Here is a 15,614-nt window from a genome sequence, read left to right on the forward strand (position 1 = left end):
CTAGAGTAAATAGAATGCTAAAGTACCAACAAGCTGAACTGTGGTGCAAATCCACAAAGTGTTTACACTGTTACATGAGATTAGACAGAGAGATCAATGTAGAGGAGAGGAGAGGAGAGGAGACCGCGCGGCGCAGGTGAGTGTGACCTGTTCTCAGGACACCCCCGTGCCTCACGGCCCTCCAGCTGTGTCTGTGTGCCCCCTCCCTCGCTCGCTGCTGATCATTGCCGTTTTCCGCTAAGTGCTGTGCCCTGTGTTTATTTCACCAATTGTTGCCTGTATTGCCCCTGTTTTTTGCTCTGTGTATTTTCTGTTGTATTTTAGCCCCTGTTCCCTGTGACCCCCGCTCCCCGCTTCCCGCCACCGCACATCGCGGCCCCGCCCCCTTTTCTTCTGTGCCCTCCCCGCCTCCCAGCTGCCCCTCCCTCCCACTTGTCCTTAAATGGAGACCGCGCGGCACAGGTGAGGGTGACCTGTTCTCAGGACACCCCTGCGCCTCACGGCCCTCCAGCTGTGTCTGTGTGCCCCCTCCCTCGCTCGCTGCTGATCGTTGCCGTTTTCTGCTAGTGCTGTGCCCTGTGTTTATTTTCACCAATTGTTGCCTGTAGTGCCCCTGTTTTTTGCTCCGTGTATTTTCTGTTGTATTTTAGCCCCTGTTCCCTGTGACCCCCGCTCCCCGCTTCCCGCCACCGCACATCACGGCCCCGCCCCCTTTTCTTCTGTGCCCTCCCCGCTCCCGCCTCCCAGCTGCCCCTCCCTCCCACTTCGCCTTAAATGGAGACCACGCGTGCGCGCAGCGTTCACGCACAGCGGGAGCGCCAATTGTGCACCAAAGGCCCGTAAAAGGCAAGACCGTCTGTGCCCGTCCATGCCGGGACCGCGCCCAGCTCCAGGACCCCTGGCCCCCGCAGATTCCAGCCCACCCGCCGAACATACGACGCCGCCACCCTCAACGCACTCAACACCGGCCGGAGCCCCGGCTGCTACCAAGCCACGCCGAGACGCACCCATGGACCCTTCACCTGCCGAACCTGCAAGTTCACCTGCCTCTGGACCTGCGCGGCACCCGCCAAGCCGACCCCCAGCAGCAACCACCTGAAGTGCATCCTGCTCAACACCCGCTCCGTCCACAGACACGCCATAGAACTCTGGAACCTGCTCGACACCACATCTCCAGACGTCGCCTTCCTCACGGAAACCTGGATGAACGACTCCTCAGCACCCGACATCGCCATCGCCATCCCGGACGGTTACAAGATCACCCGGAGGGACCGCGTCAACCAGACTGGAGGAGGCATCGCCATCGTCCACAGAAACACCATCCGCATCACGACCAACACAGACGACACCCTCACAGCCGCCGAACACCTGCACTTCCAGATCCACACCGACCCCAAGACCACCCTCAGATGCACCCTGATCTACAGACCCCCTGGACCCCGCACACACTTCAGCGAAGACATCGCAGACTTCATCAGCCCGCACGCCCTCCCCTCCGCTGACTACATCCTCCTAGGGGACCTCAACTTCCACCTGGAGAACATCAATGACAGCAACACCACCACCCTGTTGGACAACCTTGCCAACCTCGGACTCAAGCAACTGGTGACCACCCCCACCCACTACGCCGGACACACGCTTGACCCCGTCTTCTCATCCAGCAAGTACATCTCCTTCAGCCACGCCACCGGACTTCACTGGACAGACCACAGCTGCGTCCACTTCAGCTTCCGAAAGACCACGACCCACCACCACCCACAACAGGCTCCCCGCAGGAGCTGGAACAAGATCACCTCCGACCAGCTCACCACATCCCTGACCCAGATCACCCCCGCCAGATCAACGGACCCCAGCCAAGCAGCCGACGACCTCACACAGTGGATCACCATCTGCGCAGATGTCCTGGCTCCACTGAAGACCCCCCCCCCAGCAGACCCGGCAGCAAGAAAGCCCCCTGGTTCACCGACGAACTCAAGAGCTCCAAGAGGAACTGCCGCACCCTCGAGAAAGCTTGGCGCAACGACCCGACTACAGACAACATGACCACCCTCAAGCACGCCACCCGCAAACACCACCAGCTGATCCACACCACCAAGAAGACAGCATTCAAGGAACGACTAGACAACAACGCCCACAACAGCAAGGAACTCTTCAGCATCGTCAAAGAGCTCTCCAACCTCAGCGCCGGAAACAACGACATCACTCCCTCGCAAGACCTCTGCAACTCACTCGCCTCGTTCTTCCACAGCAAGATCGCAGACATACACAACAGCTTCAGCACACAGCCCACGCACCCTACCACCAAACCGACGCCCCACCACCACCGCCTGGACCCCGATCAGCACAAAAGACACCATCTGCACGATGAACACCATCCACTCCGGATCACCAACCGACCCTTGCCCCCACCACGTCTTCAACAAGGCCGACTCCGTCATCGCACCCCATCTCCGGGATATCATCAACTGCTCCTTCAACACCGCCACTTTCCCGGAGAGCTGGAAGCATGCCGAACTCAGAGCCCTACTGAAGAAACCATCAGCGGACCCCACCCACCTCAAAAACTACTGCCCCATCTCGCTCCTCCCTTTTCCTGCCAAAGTAATCGAGAAGACCGTCAACAGACAGCTGGCCACCTTCCTCGAGACAAATGGATCCCTCGACCACTCGCAATCTGGTTTCCGAGCCAACCACAGCACCGAGACCGCCCTCATCGCAGCCACCGATGACATCAGATCCCTGCTCGACAACGGGGAAACAGCGGCCCTCATCCTCCTGGACCTCTCCGCAGCGTTCGACACTGTCTGCCACCACACCCTAGTGCAGCGCCTCAACAACATCGGAATCCAAGAGAAGGCACTGGATTGGATCATCTCGTTCCTCACCGGAAGAACCCAGAGAGTCCACCTCCCCCCGTTCAGATCCGAGGCCACCGAAGTCATCTGCGGCGTACCACAAGGATCATCTCTCAGCCCCACCCTCTTCAACATCTACATGAGCCCCCTCGCGGCCATCGCACGCCAACACAACCTCAACATCATCCCCTATGCTGATGACACCCAGCTGATCCTCTCCCTCACCAACGACCCCGCCACCGCCAGAACCAACCTACACGAAGGGATGAAAGACGTAGCCGAGTGGATGAAGAACAGTCGCCTGAAACTGAATTCAGACAAGACGGAAGTCCTCATCCTGGGATCATCACCCTCCGCCTGGGACGACACCTGGTGGCCCCCGGCCCTGGGCAGCGCACCGAAACCAAAGGACCACGCGCGCAACTTGGGCTTCATCCTGGACTCCTCCCTCTCGATGACCAGACAAGTCAACGCCGTCTCTTCGTCATGCTTCAACATCCTACGCATGCTCCGAAAGATCTTCCGATGGATCCCCACCGAAACCAGGAAGACGGTCACCCAGGCACTCGTCACCAGCTGACTGGACTACGGAAACACCCTCTACGCCGGAACCACAGCCAAACTGCAGAAAAGACTCCAACGCATCCAGAACGCCTCATCCTGGACATCCCCGACACAGCCACATCTCCGGACACCTGAGAGGCCTGCACTGGCTCCCCGTCAGCAAAAGAATCACGTTCCGACTCCTCATCCACGCACACAAAGCGCTCCACAACCTGGGACCCAGGTACCTCAACAACCGCCTGACCTTCTACACTCCCACTCGCCAGCTACGATCAACCAGCCTCGCCCTCCCCTCCGTTCCACGTATCCGAAGAGCCACCACGGGAGGAAGATCCTTCTCCTACCTGGCAGCCAAGACTTGGAACTCCCTCCCCATCCACCTCCGTCTGACCTCAGACCACCTCTCCTTCAGGAAGCAACTCAAGACCTGGCTGTTCGAGCAGTAGCGGACCCCCCCTACCTCAAGCGTCTTGAGACCCTCCGGGTGAGTAGAGCGCTATACAAATGTTATGATTGATTGATTGATTGAGGAGAGGAGGAGAGAGAGGAGAGAGAGGAGAGGAGAGGAGAGGAGGAGAGAGAGGAGAGGAGAGGAGAGGAGAGGAGAGGAGGAGAGAGAGGAGTTGGCCTAACGGCTACGACGGTCGACCTCAAATCTGGGGAATCGAGTCTCGGCAAGGACGCACAACATCCGGTGATTCTGGGCAAATCACTTCATCTCCCCGTGCCTAACCAAAATGAATGTGTCCTAATGCAATCATGTAAAGCGCTCTGATACCCGATATCTTCGGGTCAGGTTCGCGCTATATAAAACTCCGAAAAAAGGGAAGAATCACCTTATGTGATCAGTTTTACATTTCCAGACCTGGCCAGTCCACACCACCTTGTTTCATTTTTTTGACCACTCAAAACGTTTCTCGTCCTGTATGACCTCAGTGTATCATTCAGATGTCTGCCTAACTGGTGTAACCATCCCTGTATGCATTACTTTCTCTATTTTGTATGCATGAAGTCTGGAAATAGATGCAAATTATATATTTCTATTCTACATAGTAAGTGTTGGCCCCTAAGCAGTAAGTTGGACATACCAGCGTCTTCACTTAGTCATGTGAGAGGGTCTGGTCTTCGGGTCTCATGGCAGGTGCCTAGAAAGCAGCAATCGTTGAGCTGTGGAAACCTACCCTTTGAGGGTATCGAGGTGTTGAGGTAAAGACACTACGGGCCCTATTACGAGTCTCTGCGGTGAGGGGGCGGCGGTACTCCACCGCTGCGCCCCTGCACCACAGAGAATCGCCACCATCTGCCCGCCAGATTACAAGTAGATGAGACATTACAATGCACACGCGCAATACTAATTTCAGGACAGATTGTGGATGAGTGGGGAATCTGAGATAAAGGAATTCATTGCCACTGTGAAAAAAAGCAGAATTAATTGGCAAATGTGCAAAGGCTGGGTTGACAGATGACGAGTGAAATGATGATGTCTGTAAAGTTAATAAAATAAAATAGGGCACGGCCAAGGACCCAGATAGTATGTCATTTGAGATGTCTTAGTTTGGAGCATTTAGCCTACAGCACAAATGTCTGGCACACAATCAGAAATGTTCTGCTTGTGGTGTGGTGAGACGCTTTTACAGGGTACACCACAAGTAAAAGTGTGGTCAGGTTAAAATATGTTGGTGAGGAAGATTGGGGAAATTCAAGTGACATCGACAGCAGCAAGGATGATGGTTGTGTGTTGAGAGTGGAGATTTTGTTAGTAGGTGGTGCGATGAAAAAGAAACAGATGTGCGAAGTGACTTTAGGTGGAGTTAAGATGAACATTGGAGCAGGCTATGGCTCACGATACAACATAGCAAACAACCATGGGGCATATTATCAAGCCAGGCGATACAATTATCGCCACTTTCTGCCGCTAAAACGGCGATAATGGGCTTGATAATATGCTCTATGCAATTCCAATTGAAGCCCATGTTAGATGTGCAGGACGTCTAACATGGGCTTCAATTGGAATTCCATAGAGCATATTATCAAGCCCATTATCGCCGTTTTAGTGGCAGTTCTGCCGCTAAAGCGGCGATAATTTTATCGCCTGTCTTGATAATATGCCCCATGTGTTGTAGAGTAAATTTGTGAGTGTTGAGTAAAGAGCTGTAGATGACTGACATTAGCCCAGAAATCTTTACAGGGGAAACTATTAAAATGTTAGTATACAGAAACGTATTATTCAAGTCTAAAAACAGGGAGTGCAAGGTATGTGTGGCCATGAAGGGACCAACTGTGTTGGGGAGAATGGATGGTTCTAGACCCCAGTAGCCCTGAACCCGTGGAAAAAGATGATGTTGGCCATGTGGTGTTACAGATGTGCCCTAAAGGTTTTTCAGGTAAATTTGGTATATTGTATGAGTTCAACCACAAAACCATCTATTCCATTTGTGCACAAGGTAAGGGATATTTCTATGTATACAAGGGAAACATGCGCAAGAATTCCAGAAACTACAGATGCTGGGATATTCAAACCTTTGAAGTCCTCAGATTGGGTGGCACCCTTGGTGGTGGCACATCCTGCTAATGGGAAGGTGAGATTGTATGTAAAATTGAGAGATCTGAATAAAAACATATCAGTAACAGATTCCTATTGCCCAGAATGAATTGTGGGCAATCACAAAAGGGAGTAATTGGTTTTCCACTATTGATTTAACCAAAGCCAACCACCAAGTCACATTAGAGACTATGAGACACACCACATTCATCACACATGTGGGGTGTTATTTATTCCTGAGAGTATCTTTCGGATTGGCCTCCGTGGCCGCTATGATCCAAAGGCTCCTGAGAGAAACTTCCAAGGAGGTGAAGGGCGTGATTTTCATAAACGAGGACATATTAGTTATTGGACAAAACAAATCAGAGCATAGCACCAAACTCGAGGAGGTCCTTCGTATTTTGAAAAAAAAGATTTTGCTGTAAAGTATAGTAAATGTAGGGGTGCCAAAAGTAATGTGACTTACTTACTCAGTACTTTTGTAAGCAATGGTATAAAGCCTGAGAAAGTGCTTGTGGAAGCACAGATGATTTTAACGTCTTGGGACTTGCAGAATATTATTAAAAATTCTTGAACATTTTTCATGGAAAACATATCGTATCAGGCAATGATAGAAAACCAGGATGAAACTTGCATGGCTCCAGGAAAGTTAGGAAGCTTTTTGCAAATTGAAGACCGCTGTTACTACAGATCCCTCCCTACAAGATGATGAACCTTTTTGCTAAAATTCCATCACACCTGATGATGGCAGGGGAGAAGCTCTAAGAGAAGCCTTGACGCAAACTGAAACATCTGGCAGAGAAGCAGTAGTTTTTGCCTTTGCCCTTCGGGCATCGACTCTGACTGAGGACATGTACCCTGTGATACAGAGAGACCCACGCATGCCTGTGCGCCCTTAGACCCTTTGCCAAAGTGTTAATCACAAGAGGCCAAGATTAGCCCACATTTCCCTGAAACACTTGGATTATAATAATGAAGTCTTTTTTCCAGGAACTCAAGACCTAAGTAGCCGAAGTGCCTTCGCCTCTTAAGGAGCTTTAAACGGGTGTTTAGTGATGAATGGAATGAGCGTTGTGTCGCTGGTCTGTGGAATAAAGAAGAATGTGGCATTAGAAAATAAAAGTTAAGGGCTCTGGAAGGATACAGAAACACAGATATGGAAATGTAAGGAATGCCTCCCAGTTTGTAAACAGTTAACATCGAAGGAGGATGTGATGCTGAGGAATGATTGAGTAATTCCACCAAAGAAATTGAGAGATAGTATTTTGGAAATTTGCCCTGAGAAGGATTTATGAATAATGAAAATCAAGTCAGATGAAAGACTCTGTATTGGTGGACTGGCTTAGACAGGGACATAGAAAGAAAGAACAATGTGTTATGAATTTAATGATTCAAATAAAACACAGGCCATATTGACATGTCCAAGTATGTGCTTGGAAAGGATAGGCATTGATGTAATTAGTTCCATACAAGATGACGGAGGGGAGTTAAAGTACATTATTGTGACCATCGATCATCTCTTCAAATAGCTGGAAGTCAGGATTGTGCAGAGTGGGTATTGGATCCATTATGAGGATGGTGGATGAGGTGTTCTTACAAGAAGGTTTGCTTAAGGTTGTAGTGAGGCCCACGGGTTCGCAGTTCACTTTTGAGGTTTTTCAGGAATATTTGAAAAGGAACTGAAGCACACACAGGACCACATCAGAGTATCCCACTGAAGGTTATGGGAGCCTGGAAAGCACCAACAGGGTGTTCAAGGTTTCATCCAACTGGCAAAGAATTATACACTGAGGTGGAGAGAGAAGTAATGAAGTTTATTGGGGCCTACTGGATTACACCCATCGAAGTTACAGGGCGCAGCCTCTTTGCATTGATGAAGGGTAGAACACCACTCACAAAGGACAATGTAGGATGGATGTCTGCTTCTAGGCAGGTAGAGTGATCCCCACAGGAGGTCAAGAAGATGCTAAACCAAGCAAAGCAGTGTTTAAATCCTGCTATCCATCCAAACATGGAATGAAGGACCTAATGTTGGAGGTAGGAGACTCGGTCAGTGGCAGGGCAAAGAAGGGTGAAAGTAAGTATGTACATCCTTTGACTGTCAAGAATGTGATGTACAATTCTGCACTGCAAAATGAGGGCAGGGAATGGCACGTCTCACTTGTCTAAGTATGGGGAGGAGAAGAAAAGTACAACCATTGGAAGTTGCAGCAAGAGAATTCTGAATGGCTGGAAGATAAAACAGCATGTGTCACCTACTGAAGAAATAAGGAAATGGGTTAGGGGTTTCCCCCGATGCTATGGTTGAGCGTGCAATGAAGGGAGGAAGTCATGTGAGTTAAAATGAGAATATGAAGACAAACAACTTTGGAAGATTGATTTCAAAGCCAGAAATATTGGAAGATTTAGGGGGATATTCTCAACAACCTGTGATAACTACCGCAAAAGTAGCTTAATGCAACTCTTCACATCACAGTGTATCACGGGAAAATAACACCGTGTGAACGTGGTATTCTCAACACGGCGGCACTATGCAATAGACCCAACACAACGTGTCAAATGACTGCGTTAAAACCAACGCGACCCTGCAATAATGCGAAACACGAACGCAAACAAAGCTGCGATGAGGCCAATCGCGATACAAAAATCTGCGAAAATCAGCAATAGGCCTACAAGTCCCACACGTCATGTGAGAAATGGCACCATAAATCAGAGTACAAAAATTGTGAGATGATAATGTACGAGCAGAACCCCACATCTGTGACTTAGGACAACTCACTATTGTCCCGCATCACATAGGCATCACCACACAGTCACAATGTACATGGACATGCAGTCTGCATGTAAACTGCGCCAATGCAGACACATGCATGGAACACACTGTGAAACCGCATCTCCCCTTCACATCACATCAATGTGTAATATGTAGCCTCACTGCTGCTCCTCCCTCCCCCCGAGCCCATTCACCAGTGTGCGCACCGGGGTTGCATCACTTGCACCCCTACGGCACACCATTTTCATGCCCATCTACGTATGTCCAACAAGCCTGACTACGACACAGTGATGCTGTGCGCTGAAGGTGGGCGGCCACGTGTGTGTAGGCCTATGGTAAGGACAGGGCAGACACAAATGTGAAGTTCATGCCTGGCTGAACTCGCCCTGCCGTTGAGGGTAGACCTTCGGCCTATGCAGCGGAAATAGCGACAAACACAGAAGTTGGCATGTATGATCCCGGACCCCGTGCGGGCTTGCTCACCCTCATGTACCACTCGGGCGAGCACGCAATCTGTGGGCATGCTACATGGCAACATTGCACATTGCGTGACAGCTGGCACAGACACTACAAAAGGGACACACGCATCAGTCACCTCCTTGTCAAGGTCTAACCTGAAAGAAACACCCAGAGCCACGTGTCGAATGACCACACCCCTATGCCATACTGCCGTATGCAGGTACACTCACTTACGCCCACAGGGGGGTCCGGCACAGCTACATGTCCCTGGTCTACCCCACTGCCTGAGGTGACAAGGTTGCACACACTGTACACAGCACAATGTGATGTGTTATGATCAGGGGCCCTCATGCATACATAATGACCATGCGGACACACTGAGAGAATTTGTGGAACTGGCTACAGGCACGTGCGCCCAGCCCCCTTTATTGCAAGGGTCACACGTCCAGTGACGCCTGTGCTGGATGGGTGTTTTCGGTTGTGTAAGCAACCCCTCAGGGGTTGGTTGTTGCTGGCAACAACTACAACAGTGATCAGACAATCAGAAGTTCAAAGTTCAAACAGCAAGAGTCCATGACTTGAGCTGCACAGAGTTAGTGGTCCCGGATGCCCTGCGGCCGGCACAGGCACACCCGCAAGGGACGGTGACTTATGGTGCATTGAGATAGGGCCACGTGAGATGAGAGGGTCATCGTTGTTGTCCAAGGAGAATGTCGCAGAGTGTTGCGGGGGACAGTGGAAGGTGTCCATCCATGGCATGATGCAGAGGGCAGAAGCAAGCAGGAACAGGCAATATGGAGGATTTCAATGCTACAGTCTCCTTTTTCCCCAGCATGTCCGTATCAGCTACATGATTAAGACAACCCCCAGGCCACGGACGCAAACGCCGACAAAGTTTAACGGGAGAGTGCCCATGACTCCCGAAGGCACAGAGTCAGTGGCACCAGAGCTGGAGGGGATGCAGTCTGCGATGAGGCTTGTACAATGATATAAACTGCAATGGACAAATCAATACTCAGTTCCAATTATGTGTCCTACTCGACCGCAGTGTGTGCCGGAGGCAGCGGTCAGCATGGGGCAACCGTTGTGCAGCCAGCTCCTCCTGGATCACTAACACACGGCGTTGGAATGGCATGTGGAGGAGATTCCTGGTTGACGTAGGTGGGGGCACCAGAGCTGAGCGGGTGCGCACGCTGCGACGATGCAGTGTCATGCCTGGGACGGACTGGATTGGATTTGTCTGAGGCCTGCTAGACCGTTTTGTGGGCCTAAGGCAGAAGTCCTCAGGGGCCCACAGACATGTGTTGTCGGAAGGCCATGCACAGAGTTTGTGGCACCACATCGAAGGGAGTATAGGGATTTAACCTCTGCCTTAAATATGTACTCTTCCATCGTGTAATCAAGACTCAGTTCCAAATGTGTGACCTACTTGTCCGCTGTGTATGCCGGTGGAGTACGTTAGTGAGAAAGGAGTACTGCGGGCCTTGCTCGCAGAGGCCGTGATGGTCTGAGGAGACTTCCAATGTCGATTGCCTCGGGCTTGGAGCTTGCACCGGCACGTGGTGGGCACTCTTGGAGACACACTGGTGTCGGCAGGTGAGCAATGAGGTCTGGAATGCTCAGGGGCAGATGAGACTGGTCCTGGGAGCAGCAGCCCAGGATGCGGCAGGCGCCCAGGTTTGCAGGCACGACCACACACGTCGTCGGCCTCGTGGCGGGGTGAGAGGGGCCGCCCTGGCAGAGACGTTGGGCATTTCGGAAGAGAATCACGCCCAGAGCTACGTGCTTTTTATTCATACCCCTACGCCAGTCTGGCATACGCCGGGCCAGCCCACTCCGCACACGCTTACAGAGGGGACGTACCAAGGTACATTTCCATGATTTTCCCCACTGGCTGGGGCGAAATGGTTGCGTCCACTGTCCACGACACTATCACCACCAGCATTATATGTCGCCATGGATATGTCTGTGGTCTGCATACTGCAGTCTGTCCAGCACATCCAGGCCACACTTGGCATTGTGTACAATCTCATTCATGGGTCAGTTGCCTCCTTCGCACATGCCTGGTTCCCACCTCTCCCCACATTGCGTTATTGTGTGGCTGAGGTGCCATGCCGTTGATGGCTCATGTACATGGCTAGCCCAGGTTGCCAGGGTAAGTTGTGCTGTTGTGTCTGGTGTGTGGGCAGGTTGTTTGGCATGTTGTATGTGTGTTTGTGATGTGTGTTTTGCCAGAGTTGTGAGTTGCATGATTGTGGAGTTGAGGTGTGTGGTGTGTTCATTTAGTACTTACCAACAAGCACTGCATTTCCGTAGGTCCCATCCTGGAAGTGTCGGTTGATGATGGACTGTCGGAAGAAGTATGAGTCATGCACACTTCCTGGGTAGTTAGCAACGACATTGGTGAAGTGTCCCCGATGGTCCACTATTGCCTGCACATTGATGGAATGCGTGTGCTTTCTGTTGTGGTAATTGTGTGCAGTGTCGGCAGGGGGCACAAGTAGGACATGTGTGCAGTCAATTTCCCCCAACACGTGCGGGAATGTAGCTATGCCGTAGAAGCCTTGCTTGGTCTCCAGCTGTTCCTGCGCAGTGTGGGGGAAGTATAGGTACTGGGGTACCAAGCTGATGATGGCATCCAGGACAGGTTTGAGGAACTTGGATAGGGCTGACTGTGAGACTCCTCCGACTCTGGCGATTGTTGGTTGGAAAGTCCCAGAGGCCAACAGGTGCAGCACAGCCAGCAGCTTTGTCTGCGGAGGGATGTTGGTTGTCCGCTGTGTTGGTGCCGTCAGCCTGTGGGCAATGATGTTCAGGCTGCGGAGGATGGTTGTCCTTTTGAGTCTGTAGTGGGCAATGACATGCTCTGGTGTTAAGTCTGCGAGGCTGGTGTGTTTCCTGAAGGTCCGCTGTCTTTGTCTGCGCTGCCTCTGTGGTGGTCCGGGGAGGAGCGGTGGTGGGTGTCCGGGGGGGCGGTCCTGGGGGTGGTGGTGGTGGGTGTTGTGGCCCTGTTGGGCTCCGAGCTGCATGATGAGTAGCTCCAAGGCATCTGTTGTTCTTCAGGTGTGGCTCTCGGCTGGGCTCCCTTTTATGCTGGCGGTTTTCGTCCGGCTTTGCAGCAGGTCAGAGCAGGTGTTAATTTCCTGCTGCTAACGTGCCTTATCGCAGGTTTTGTGGTCTTATCGCCAAACTGGCTGGTCGTTGAGAATGTTGTGGAGTGGTGTTGTCGCTGCTTTTTGCTCGGGAATGCCTACTCTGCATCTCATTAGCGATAGTTTCTGGGGTCATCCGTGGCGATGTTTTTTGAGGATGAGTATATTCATTAGATTCTTCCAGTAGGATTTGCTGATGCTCATTTGAATTTTTCTATTGCTGTATGTTAGACAATGCTGCACTCAAACAAGTTTCATAATTGTTTATTTGTATACTCAATTGTTTGTTCCTGCATGTTACTTTATATAATTATTTTCCTATTAGTGTGTCATTTGTCAGGGGTAAGTTGTGTTGTGTTGGGGTATTCTTTTGTGTATGGCCATCTGGGGCTACCATAGTCTCTATGGAGGTCTGGTTCTATTTCAGATGGTGTGCACATGAACGTTCTGTCCTATGGCACTTGCTGTCTGCGAACTGGAGGAGGCACACCGCCGTACCTTGATTCAGTTAATAATCTACTTCGTAACACCGCTACTCAACTGTGTGTAGTGTGTTCACCAGAAGGCAGACGTAGCTGGAATAAATGATGCTGGTGGGTCAGCCATGGATCAAATAAACTCCAAAGGGCCAACCCTGGATTAATTGTGTTGTAACACAGTGATTCTTCACCTTAGGCTTCTGTGGACCCCCAGTGAATCACTACTGCAAGCCAGGGACTCTCGCTAAAGCAATTCCAATTTGAACCTCAAAACAATAAAGAAAAATACAGAACATGTACACGTCAATCATAGACACAATTATGAAAAAGTTAATTTAATTCACAAGCACAAAAAGGTACAAAAATCAAAATTTTAATGGGAAGGTTAGACATTATGAAAATGTGGTTTTGTGTCTAAAAGTTGAAGGGAAATGCAAGACTCCAGCATATCACTTGCCCTTTTTGGCTCCTAGTGCATGTTTTCTTTCAGTTGCTGCAAACCAGTACTTCAATTGAGGCCACTCATCATCTGTACTAGATTCTATCTGCGGCACTTACGCTGCTCCCATGATTCAACTACATTTTTAGCCTCCAATTTCACATTACTTTACATTAACAGAAAATCTTTAAGTGTTCCAATTCCTATTTTTCTTTTTTATGTTTTTAAACACTTTACTAATCTGCTAACATTATTTAGGTTGCAGAGCTCCTGAATAGGTCTGTGTATCACAGGTGAAGAACTGCTGGTTTAATGCAATAACTGCATGAAACTTGAGCCTCTGTTGACACTGACACTAGAGAGAGTGGGATTGTGGTTTCTTCAGAAGTGGGAAACTGGAGCGATGGAATTAGGCTGCCATTAGGTCTTAAAATTTTAGGTTGCCAGAAAAAGATGGCTACGAATCCTCAGACCCTGCCTTTTCTTTTCTGTTGGGTGACAGATAGGAGTCTTGTAAGCAGGTATGCAGGAACCATCACCCAACTCCTGAAGAGACTTCAGACGATACAGAACTCAGCAGCCAGATTCATCCTCAACCGGCACAAACAGACCCACATCCCCCACACCTCAGGAACTTCCACTGGCTCCCTATCCAGAAAAGATGCCCATTCAAGATGCTGACACATGCTTAAAAAACCTTCCATGACCAAGTACCATCATACATCAGCCACGCCTGAACTTCCACCAACCCTCCAGAAACCTTCGCTCCACCTCCCTCGCCCTAGCCCAAACACCGTGCATACACCAAAGTTTCAGAGGAAGTCTTTCCTTCACCTACCTCGCCGCCAAGTCCTGGAGCGGCCTCCTCCTCCACCTCCGATCAGCATCCTCTCTGGCAGAATTCAGGAAAACACTCAAGATCTGCCTTTTTGACTGAGTCCAGCAACCTAGCGCATGGATACCCTTGTAAGTGATTAGCTGCGCTCTACGAATACGGATTGATTGATTGCTAAAACTATAATCCACAATGCAATTTAGACCCAAGATAGGTCTGCTATTAGATAAGGCTTGGGTCGGCAATGGGCCTCTTGAAAACAGGAGTGATGTGGCCACGTGTTTTGGAACCAGCCCCTCACAAATAGATCAGTTGATCAATTTACTTATGAGCAAGACTAATAGATTGTTCAACTGCTTTAGAGTGTTGCGGAACAGGCCCGTGTTTTTGTATGAAGAGAAAAGGAATGTGGAGGGTCTGAAATGACTACTAGTGATTTTGCTTGGTATAACATCTCCGAGAAATGGGTTAAGTGTTCACAGTTTTCGAACTAAGTGTGATGTGGGATAATTTTGTTTGGCTAATTATTAAGAATTTGTACCTAATGTAAGTTTTTTGTGCTCACAAAGCATGTGATTTGGAAAATAAAGGGCTCGGCAATTACACAGTGGTAATTTACCAAAGTACATGTCGAGTCACAAATGTCTTTGTATCTCTATCAATCTGACGGAAAAAGGGCGAGTGAAATTTCTACTGCCTCCTTTTTTGCTAGGATTGTATGTCTTGATATTGACCCAAAAATATCATGACGCAAAAATATTGTGGTAAATGTACCGCAGGACAACATTTCAAATTCTTAACCTATAATGTAAATGTAAATGCCAAAAATATTGACAACAGCAACAATAAAAATATAAGGAATGCAAAAATATAAACCACATATGGACTGTATTTTATTATTAAAATAAAACTTAATCACATAAACTTTTTTTTAAAAAGATCAATTTTTCTAATCCAACTTCGGTCCCAAAAATATTCGAGAAAGTGCATATAATGTGGTGGTCAGGTATACTATTCTAACAATAATCATACAAAATAGGGGAACATGTATATATCGAAGGGGGTCTTATTTACTATTCTCAATCCAATACTGCAGACACTGGGGAAAGTGCTTACATTTGCAATTGTATAAGCAATTTGGAAAGTGCAGTGTTGGGGTTTGAGATTTAACAAAGTTTTTTTTTACCGAGTTTTATATAGTGCGAACTTGACCCGAAGGTATCGGGTATCAGAGCGCTTTACATGAGGACACATTCATTTTTGGTAGGCATGGAGAAATTAAGTGATTTGTCCAGAAGCAAAGAATGTTCAGCGTTATTGCCGAGACTCAAACCCAGTTTTCCAGATTCGAGGTCGACCGCCCTAGCCGTTAAGCCAACTCCTCTCCCCAGTTTTATTTCCATTCAAACAAACAGTGAGGAAAGTGCATATAATGGGGTGCGGGGGAGTGGAGTCAGATTTACTATTCGAACTCCAAACTCTATTACATAAATAAATCATTTTAATTTTTTGAACC

At 49.3% G+C, this 15,614-nt stretch overlaps 1 protein-coding gene across 1 annotated transcript in view; it reads right to left on the minus strand.

The window, feature by feature from the left end:
* The window catches only part of LOC146863410 (putative carboxypeptidase X1), a 315,940-nt gene that overhangs the window by 58,115 nt on the left and 242,211 nt on the right, over positions 1-15,614 (minus strand). The gene's annotated exons all lie outside the window — the stretch shown is intronic.

Source organism: Triturus cristatus, chromosome 2_2, assembly GCF_964204655.1.
Source record: "Triturus cristatus chromosome 2_2, aTriCri1.1, whole genome shotgun sequence".
Classification (NCBI taxonomy): domain Eukaryota; kingdom Metazoa; phylum Chordata; class Amphibia; order Caudata; family Salamandridae; genus Triturus; species Triturus cristatus.